Genomic DNA, 9,529 nt, shown 5'->3' on the forward strand with positions numbered 1-9,529 from the left:
AGAAAGAAAGAAAGAAAGAAAGAAAGAAAGAAAGAAAGAAAGAAAGAAAGAAAGAAAGAAAGAAACCCATATCCATTAGCAGTCACACTCCATTTCCTCTTCCCCCAGCCCGTGGCAGCCACTACTCTATTTCTGTCTCCGATATCTCATATAAATGGAATTAAACAATGTGTGACCTTACGAAAGGCCTTACAAGCCTGGCTTCTTTCACTTAGCATAAAGTTTACAAGGTTCATCTATTTTGTGGTATGAACCAATACTTCATTCCTTTTTTATGGCCCAGTAATATTCCATTGTATGAATAGAGCACATATTGTTTATTCATCAGTTGGTGGACTTGTTTTTGGGTTGTTTCCAGTCCCTGGCTATTATAAATGGCTATCAACATTCACATACACAATTTCGTCTAGAAATATGTTTCAATTCCCTTGGGAATATACCTAAGAGTGGCACTGTGGGGTAATATGGTAATCCTATATTTAACATTTTGAAGAACTGCCAAACTGGTTTCCAAAGTGGTTGTACCATTTTATATTTACAAGAGTACTAAGGAGTCTGAAGTCATCTAGAAGACAGGTGAGCCACTCAAAGTCTTGAGGTGGATAGAGTCATATCAAAAATTTAATTTTAGAAATGTTACTCTAGAAGCAGAGTAAAGGATGATTAGAGAATCTGAATAAGGCAAGAGGCGTAAAACTCAGTTAAGATTCTACAGCAAGTAAGCTAGGTGAGACAATTAAGATAGGCTATTTAGGACAATAATGGTAGGAATGCGGGGGAGGAATTGGAATTGAAAAGAAAGTGGAAGAAAAAGGAAATTGCTTTTAGAAAAGAATAACTTAAAACTTGAATCACCACAAAATTATGAGTATGATAAACTTAAATGCCTAAATGATCAGGCAAGTAGTGAAAATCAATAAATGAAAGTAAATAAACAAAACAAGATGTAAGCAATAGAGAGTGGCGGGGACTATCACACAGAAGAAAGAACACACCTATCTAAAGGAAGCAGCTATAAGTCAGCTCCAACCACCTAGTGCTGTGGGGAATGGAGGTGCAGTGTTGCCAGATCATCCCCTTGGTCAAGAAAAGCCAAAATCTAACTTTTATGTTAAATATCCTGATTTTTAAATATTGCAATTCATGCAATATTTCTTTAAATTCTATGCAATATCCACAAAACATGTCTACAAGCTGCCAATTTGTGATCTCGCTATCACCACGTAAAAGAAACAGCAAGCCAAGAGTCAGGGTATGCCCACAAAGAAGAGGTGGATGAAGGAAGAGTCCATGACGGAGACCAAGGAGAGAGCAGAGGCAGAGGAGGGAACAGGAAGGGTGTGATGTCCCCAGGCTCAGGGATGAGAGTTCCCAGAATGAGGAGTAGTAAACAGTGTACAATGGTTCAGGGAGCTACTTCCCACTGGGAACTGAAAAACAGACTTTGGGACTTGATGGCTCTGAAATACAAAATATGGGAAAAATTTTTTAAAATATTTGGTGACTGGAGCAACGTAGAGAGCTGAATAACTGAGCTATTTCTTTTTTCCTAAACCTTGTTTTCTTCAAAAGTCAGCATAAGAGCATGAGCACCAAATCTTCAAGTTTCTCAGAAAAGAGCCAGATGGGATTAACTGCATTGTCCTCTTCTGCTGATAGTAATGGATGAACCAATTTAAAAAAAAAAAAGGGGGGAGGGGAAGGAAATGAGGTCCTTTAAAGAAGTTTGGATCTTTATCCTGCATGACACTTGGTCCTTTCAAGCTTGCAGTTATAAACAGCAACTACTAACATATTTATAAACAAGAAAATGTGGGAACAGTGTATATAGCTTTGCCTGTGTGTTATGGAGGCCCAAAATAACAGTGGCTTAGACAAGATAGAAGTTTCTTACTTGCTCACGTGAAACTCCAAGCTGTTATAGCAGCCCTGCTTCAAGAAGTCATCATCGTCCCAAGCCTTTTCAAAACACTGTTGTTCTGCCATCCTTAGAGTACTGGCTTCTTTAGCAAGGTCTAAGAGAATACACTACCACATCCACATCCCAGCAAGTGAAAAGGCGAAGAGGAGAATGCACCCCTGTCTTTTAATGGCCCATCAGGAAGTTGCACAAATCACTTCTGCTTACGTACTACGGTCAGAACTTTATCACGTAGCGTAATGCCTAGCTGTAAGAGAAGCTGAGAAATTTCATCTTTATCCTGTAGGGGTCTGTCCCCAGTGAAAATTCAGGGGGTCTATATCTGAGGATGATGGAAAAGGGATATCAGGGGAGACAACTGGCTGTCTACCACAGAAAGGTATTCAAAATTTTTCAGATTCTATTCTTAAAATTCTATAAATAATTTATATTTTGGTTCAGTTTTACAAGATAATATAAATCTGGCCTAACCTTTATGCTTAAATATTGGAAACATAGCAAAGTAACATTGCTGCTTTTTTGGCTTCAGCATGCTGGTATTTATGACAGTGCTGAAGAAAGTTAAAGTTAATTTTAATTTGGTCTTACAAAATTATTTTCCTAAGAATTCTAAAGCAACTCTAGTCTTCTTGCCATGCTTAACAACTAGCTTTCAAAAGACTACATTAAAAACTCAAATTATAAAAAAAAAAATCATTGACATATTCCTACAACATATGGAATGATACTACCTCAAGGATTCTTTTAAATTAACACAGGCAACTGTGCCCTTACTGCCAGAAAACTCTTGAAGCAACACAATATATGCACTATAGCAAGACGTGCTCCTGAATTTTGATACTTTATTTTCATATTAGTTCACAGTACTATATTTTGTCATTCAAATTCTAGAGAGATTAAAAATAAAATAATTCAACAACACATAGTTCACTAATGTTTCATATGTGAACATTCTAATTATACCCATGAATAAGAGAATCTTCTAAATAAATATAAAAAGGAACTCCATAAAATATGATACAATTTAAAAGAGTAATTTATTAGCTGTTTAACGATCACTCCAATCTACAAATTCAAGAGTATATTACTTCAAAGCTACCTGGCTTCAATACTTCTAAAAACCAAGCTAATAGGAACAAAGTACTTCACTACAGTAGCATCTTTTATGTATTTAAAAGTATGTAAATCATCATGTTTAACAAATTTAATTTCTAGATTTATGACTGGCTTTCCTTAAAAATGGGTTTCAAGGGCTAGGGTAATGATTAATATCATCAAGCATAATACAGGCCATAGCTGACTATTAAAACTCAATTTTTGAAAATATGTGTATTTATCATAGTATTCATCATAGAAAGTTTGTAAACCACTGAAAAGTAGAAAGAATATCACAAAACTGCACTACATTGAGTACTAAATACTTAAGACATCTCCAAAATGATCTTGACACACAAGATTTTACATGGAAAAGAATATAAATGGAGAACACCCACTTCCAATCAAGATAAAGTAACAGGAATGGGAATCTCCCTCCTGCTTGAAAAAATGGTAGTGCTGTACAGAATATATGAAACAAGTTTTCAAGACACTGGATACCAAGCAATGATCCTTGAGAACTGGGAAACAATAAGGTGAACCCTAAGAAATGGGAAACTGATGACATGAGCCCTATGACTCCCAGCTTCCAGACCATGGCACTAGGCAAGAAAACCAAGGCAGAGCCCAGCACAATGCCCCCACTGAAGAGATGTATGTGAGAAACAAGGGAGGTGAGAGCAACTAGAAATCTCAGGACAGAGAACCAGAGGGAAAAGGGTTGAATAAGAGAGATCGCCAGAGATCTGGAAATACCCCCTCAATATTCAGCAATGTAGAGCTGGGCACATGTATGTGAGGAAGCAACCGATGACCAGGGAAAGAAGCACCTGAAAGCATTAGAGGGAATTGTACCCTGCACTCACACAGGGCTGGGAATTGTGCCTGTTCCCACCAGCCAAACTGGGAAACTAACAATTCATGGGGTTTTGAGTAGAGTACTCAGAAACTAATCTTAAAAGTAACACCTGAAAGAATCAAACTGTTTCTAAGTATGTAACTGCATCCCATTTTTAAAAAATGTTCAAAAATATTTCTAGGGATATAAAAATATCCAGTACTCTACAAGGGAAAATTCACAATGTCTGGTATCCATCAAAAATTACCAGGCATTCACAGGAGTAGGAAAATACAACCCATACCAAGGAGAAAAATCTACCAAACAAAGTTGACCAAGAACTAAAAAAAGATGTTAGAATTTGCAGACAAGGTCATTTTAACAGTTATTTTCAATTTACTCCATAGCTTCCAAAAAAATATGGAAGATTTTTTAAACATCCAAATTGAACTTCAAGAGATGAAAACTACAAGGTAGGAGGTGAAAAACACACTAGTAGTGAACTTGAGACAAAAGCCATAGAAACTATCCAAAATGAAACAAACAGAGGAAAAAAAGAATAAAAAAAATAAACAGAGTATCCGCTAATATACATGTAATTGGAGACCATGAAAGAGAGGAAGAAGAGGAGGGAAACCAAAAAACATTTGACGAAATAATAACTAAAATTTTTTTTTCAAATTTGATGGAAATTATAAACCCACAGGTTCATGAAATTCAGTGAGCCCAAAATATAAGAAACATGAAGACACATGTAATCAAATTGCTCAAAGAAGTGAAAAAGGGAAGGTCTTTAAGGACATGTTGTATATAAAGAGGAACAAAAATAAAGATGACAGCAAATTTCTCAGGAAACAAAAACACAATGTAAGTGAGAAAACAGTACAGCAACATCTTTCAAGTATTGAAAGAAAGAAAAATGTCAATCTAGAATTCCATATCCAACAAAAATCTTATCAAGTGAAGGTAAAATGAAAATATTTTCAGACATGCAAAAATGTAAAGCGTTCATCACCAGCAGGCCTGTGCTACAAGAAATGTTAAAGGAAGCTCTTCAGGCAGAATAAAGGTATGAAAAGCACAAAATGAAATGAGTGAATGAAAGGAATGAAAAGCACTGAAAATGGCAACTATGTGAGTACAGTAGTTCCCCCTCTTATCCACAGTTTCACTTTCCAGGGTTTCAGTTACCCATGGTTCGCCATGGTCCAAAATATTAAATGGAAAAGTCCAGAAATCAACATTTCATAAGTTTTAAATTAAAGGCTGCTTTGAGTCGTGTGATGAACTCTGGGACCATCTTGCTACCTTCCTCCCTGAGACATGAATCATTCTTTTGTCCACTGGATATATAACCTTCTTATTTGCTGCTTCAGCACCATCTTGGTCATCATATGAACTGTCGAGGTACCACAGCATTTGCGTTCAAGTAATCCATATTTTACTTAATAATGGCCCTGAAGTTCAAGAGTAGTGATACCGGCAATTCAGATAAGCCAGGGAGAAGGCATAAAGAGCTTCCTTCAAGTGGAAAGGTGAAAGTTCTTGACTTAATGAGGTATTTTTCCATCTCACATCATCATCATAAGAAGAAGGGTGAGTACAGTACAAAGGTATTTTGAGAGAGACCATATTCTCATAACTTTATTACAGCAAATTGTTATAATTGTTCTATTTTATTAGTTATTGCTGTGAGTCTCTTACTGTGCCTAATTTAGAAATTAAACTTTATAATAAGTATGTATGTATAAGAAAACATAATATATGTAGGGTTTGGTATCATCCATGGTTTCAGACATCCACTAGGGGTCTTGTACTCTATCCTCCACAGATAAGAGGGGGCTACTATAAATATTGAAGATTTGTTTTATTATGACTATCTCTTTAAAAGATTATTTGCTGTTCAAGCAAAAATAATAATGTAGTGTGGGGATTATAACACAAGTAAGAAAAACAGAATGGAGCATGAAATAAATGTATTTTCAATAGTTACTTGAAAATTGTAAATTCACACAGGAATATTTTAGATTTGCTATTCTAGAGAAATTAAAACTATAGCCATTATTCAAAATCCCATTCCATTTGGCCTATACTTTCCCACTTGGCTTGAGTAGTCTTAGCATTATATTTTCGAAAAGGTAACTTAAGTTGAATTTATTACATTTATTTTCATAGAGAAAAAGTAGTAAGTGACTCCAAAGGGTGTTCTTGTTAGTAAACAAGTTGGCTCACAAGGTTTGGCCGTGGCTTTTGCTGAACTTTATAAATGCAAACAATTACTGTTTCACTACAATGCTAAACTCATCAAATATTTATTTTAATGTAGGTGACTTTTAAAATTTGGGTCAAACAGATTAGTAGGGGATTTTAAAATGTATTTCTAGCACAAGTCACAAAAGAAAGTTCCCTTCCTCACTCCCCCCAACCTGCCTAAAACGAACATAACACATACTATACATCAATCGGGATTTTTAGGAGAATGTGAATCAGGAAGGCTGGGGAAAATAACGAAGCAGTACTAGCTTTTCACCATTAAGAAGCAGATGAAAGCAATCATGAGACCAAAACACAACTGGTGATTCACAAATGCCAAATTCTATATATTGCTACGGAGTTTTTCTCCTCTTTTGTGAAACCTATTCAAAAGCATATCTACAAATTCTCTCAATGAATAACCCTGTGCTGGAATGAAAGGGGAATAAGGAGAAACAGAGGAGGTGCATCTTTTGGGTACTGAGGGAAAAGTAGGTTCCAAGGTGAAAATCTAGTACAGACAAAACTGCCTTGGAAAAGGAGGTAACTCACCAGAAAGTACAGTTTACAGTCTTTTGTGTGTTTAGCCCCAAAGAAAAATTCTGATGCACACTCAAGTTTGGGAACTACTATGCTAGACTAAAAAAATGAACAAAAGGCAAGGCTCCATGCTGAAATCTGTGCATTCAAATTCTGCCACTTAAGACAACTATTAAATCTCCAACAGCAGAGAATAAGTGGAAAATGCTGAAATGTTTCTACTTCTCAGCAGAGTTTATTTTAATTTACTTGAATATTTAGTCTCTATAACCACTATATATTACTAGATTCAGCATTCTTGAAAGACACGAGACAATATATGTGAATACCTAATATTGGGACTCAATAAATGTATGATGGATTTTAGTCTAAGTCTCTGGACGTGCCACAAGTTGCATAAAAGACTTGGCCACTTGAAGGAAGCAATTCTTGACTTTCTAAACGGAAAATCCTGTTGTATTGATTTCATGCATTTTGACACCAGCTGTGAAACTTGTTATGGTGGGGTTACATCTTACATAAGGATTGAGTTATAATTTGTTTAAATACATATAATGCTTCTTTGTTCTTCTCCTGTACCAGAAAGAGTAAAAGGACAAGAAAAGCAATGATAGACAAGAAGGGATATTTTTAAAGAGTACAGCAAATTTGAAATTTGTTCTCAATATCAGCAGACATTAGCGCATCAGATACAGGCTAGCAGAGCGTAAACATCATTTTATATGATGATGATGACGACGACGAGGACGACATAGATAACCCAAGTTTAAATGGCCTAGTAGGAAAGAAAAAGATTAAAACAGTGGAACTAAGAAACACAAGGAAACCTGATAAATTGGTCAGTGTCAGGCCTCTAGACTAATAAGGAAATGATAAAAAAAAAAAAACCATCATATGGCGGGAAAAGGGAAGAGATGACATGCAATGTTGTTGGTCATTTGGGAGAAAAACGAAACCAACTTGATGGAATATATTGCTCTGTGTAAAATATGAGATAATTTACTTTATCCACTCCCTAACGATATCCAATAACAACATCCAATTACAACCAAAAAGTGGAGTAGTGTTGGAGATGTGGACAAGTATAATAAGTTTGAGAATAGACGCATTATATCTGGTCCTGGGCTGCCTACTAGCCACACAACACTATTTTATAATTCAAATTAAAGTCAATTCAGGCTCTCAGCCTGACTATTATTGCTCAAAGGTCACATGTGCCTCGTGACTATGGTACTGGAGTACACAGATGTAGAATATTTCTATCACGACAGAAAATTCCATTGGACAGCACTGATCTACACAACTGTTAGAAGTGCCTTGTGTAAGAAAGATGAAATCTAAAAGAAGACACGGACATGCATGTGCGCACATGCAGACAGAGTTTAAAATTCGTCCTTGTGTTCTTCCATAACAACATTTATTGAGTATTTCTCATGTAAGAATTGCTGTGCTAGGCATTCAGAATCCACAGATTAAAACAAAAAACTCCCTGCTCTCCAGGAGTTCACAATAAAGTAGGAAATTACGACCTATAAACAGTTGATCAATCGGCAAACATTTGTTGGGCACTAACTTTCTAAAATGCACTTAGTGCTGTGGAAGAAAGCAAAAAACAGGAAGCAAGTTCTCTCAGCCTTCAGGGGGCTTACAGCCTAGTGAATGACATGTAAAACATTTTAAGTCACAATTAATATTTAGGGCTTTGCACTTCAAAGTGAAATCCATGAGTTTGATGTGCAACTGTTATTTTTTTTTCATTTTAGGTTGGCACGAAGATGATAATCTAAAAAAATAAAATAAATATACATGTATTCTAATTAATTTCTGAGTAATCATCTTAAAACTAAATACGGCCACTAAATTTTCATTCCAGCATTAGCTGTGGGTGTTCTCAATCATAAGGCCAAATAACGTGAAATTTGCTAAATAAATAAAGTCTGATTAGAAAAAAGGTGAAGATGAATGGAGTCATTAGAGAACACATGGCAGCACAGGCATACAAAGGTGCCTGCAGAATATGGTCGAAATCATCATCATTTGAGAGTGAAGATGATGCCTACATCCAATCTCTGCGTAGTTTCTACACAATCTGGTCTCCATTCCTGCAATCTGGATACGGCTTCCATATCTGATTCGGAATTCAGCACCTTCACAATACTCATCACATCTCTCAGAGAACAAAAAGATGTGAGAGTTCTCAAGGAATATCTCACTCAAGCTGACATTTAAAGATTATTTACTGGTAGAGTTTTGTATGAATTTAGTACAATTACCCTGAACCAGCAAACGAAGTTTTGAAGTTAATATTGTTTTCTTGCAGTCTACTGTTTAAAAAGGACACTTTCTGCATTTCTATTAGTATAAAATATAGAAACAGATCAAATAAGAACAGGATCTGATGCCACATCTCTATACTCTTCAATGCTACACTGGCAACATAATTTCAGCCACAGAGTATTATTTGCCACATAATTAAATGTTGTTCCTTTTAATTTCATCAGTTTTATTGTTCCTATTTAATATTTGCTCATTGGTGTTGTTTTTTTTTTTTGGTTTTATAATTTGTGAAATCTACAAGTTAAAGCATCTGTATTTATTTTACGTTCCTACATACTTGAATAAAATATTTAATTAGAGGGCCAGCCGAGTGGTGCGATGGTTAAGAACTGGCTTGGGACGCCAGAGGGCCCCTGTTCGGATCCCACATATGAGGGCCAGTGACACTGCCCTCTACAGCTAAGATACTGAACAACAGCTTGACCTGGAGCTGAGCTGCCGTGAGTCGCCTACCACGGCGACGGCGTAGGCTGCAGCCCCTGTGGCAGTGGGTTGCCATGGGCTACCATGTGTAGCCAGCAGCCAGTGCGATCGGCCAGCAGCCA

The sequence above is a fragment of the Hipposideros armiger genome, unplaced genomic scaffold (assembly GCF_001890085.2).
Source record: "Hipposideros armiger isolate ML-2016 unplaced genomic scaffold, ASM189008v1 scaffold_143, whole genome shotgun sequence".
In the NCBI taxonomy this organism is placed as follows: Eukaryota; Metazoa; Chordata; class Mammalia; order Chiroptera; family Hipposideridae; genus Hipposideros; species Hipposideros armiger.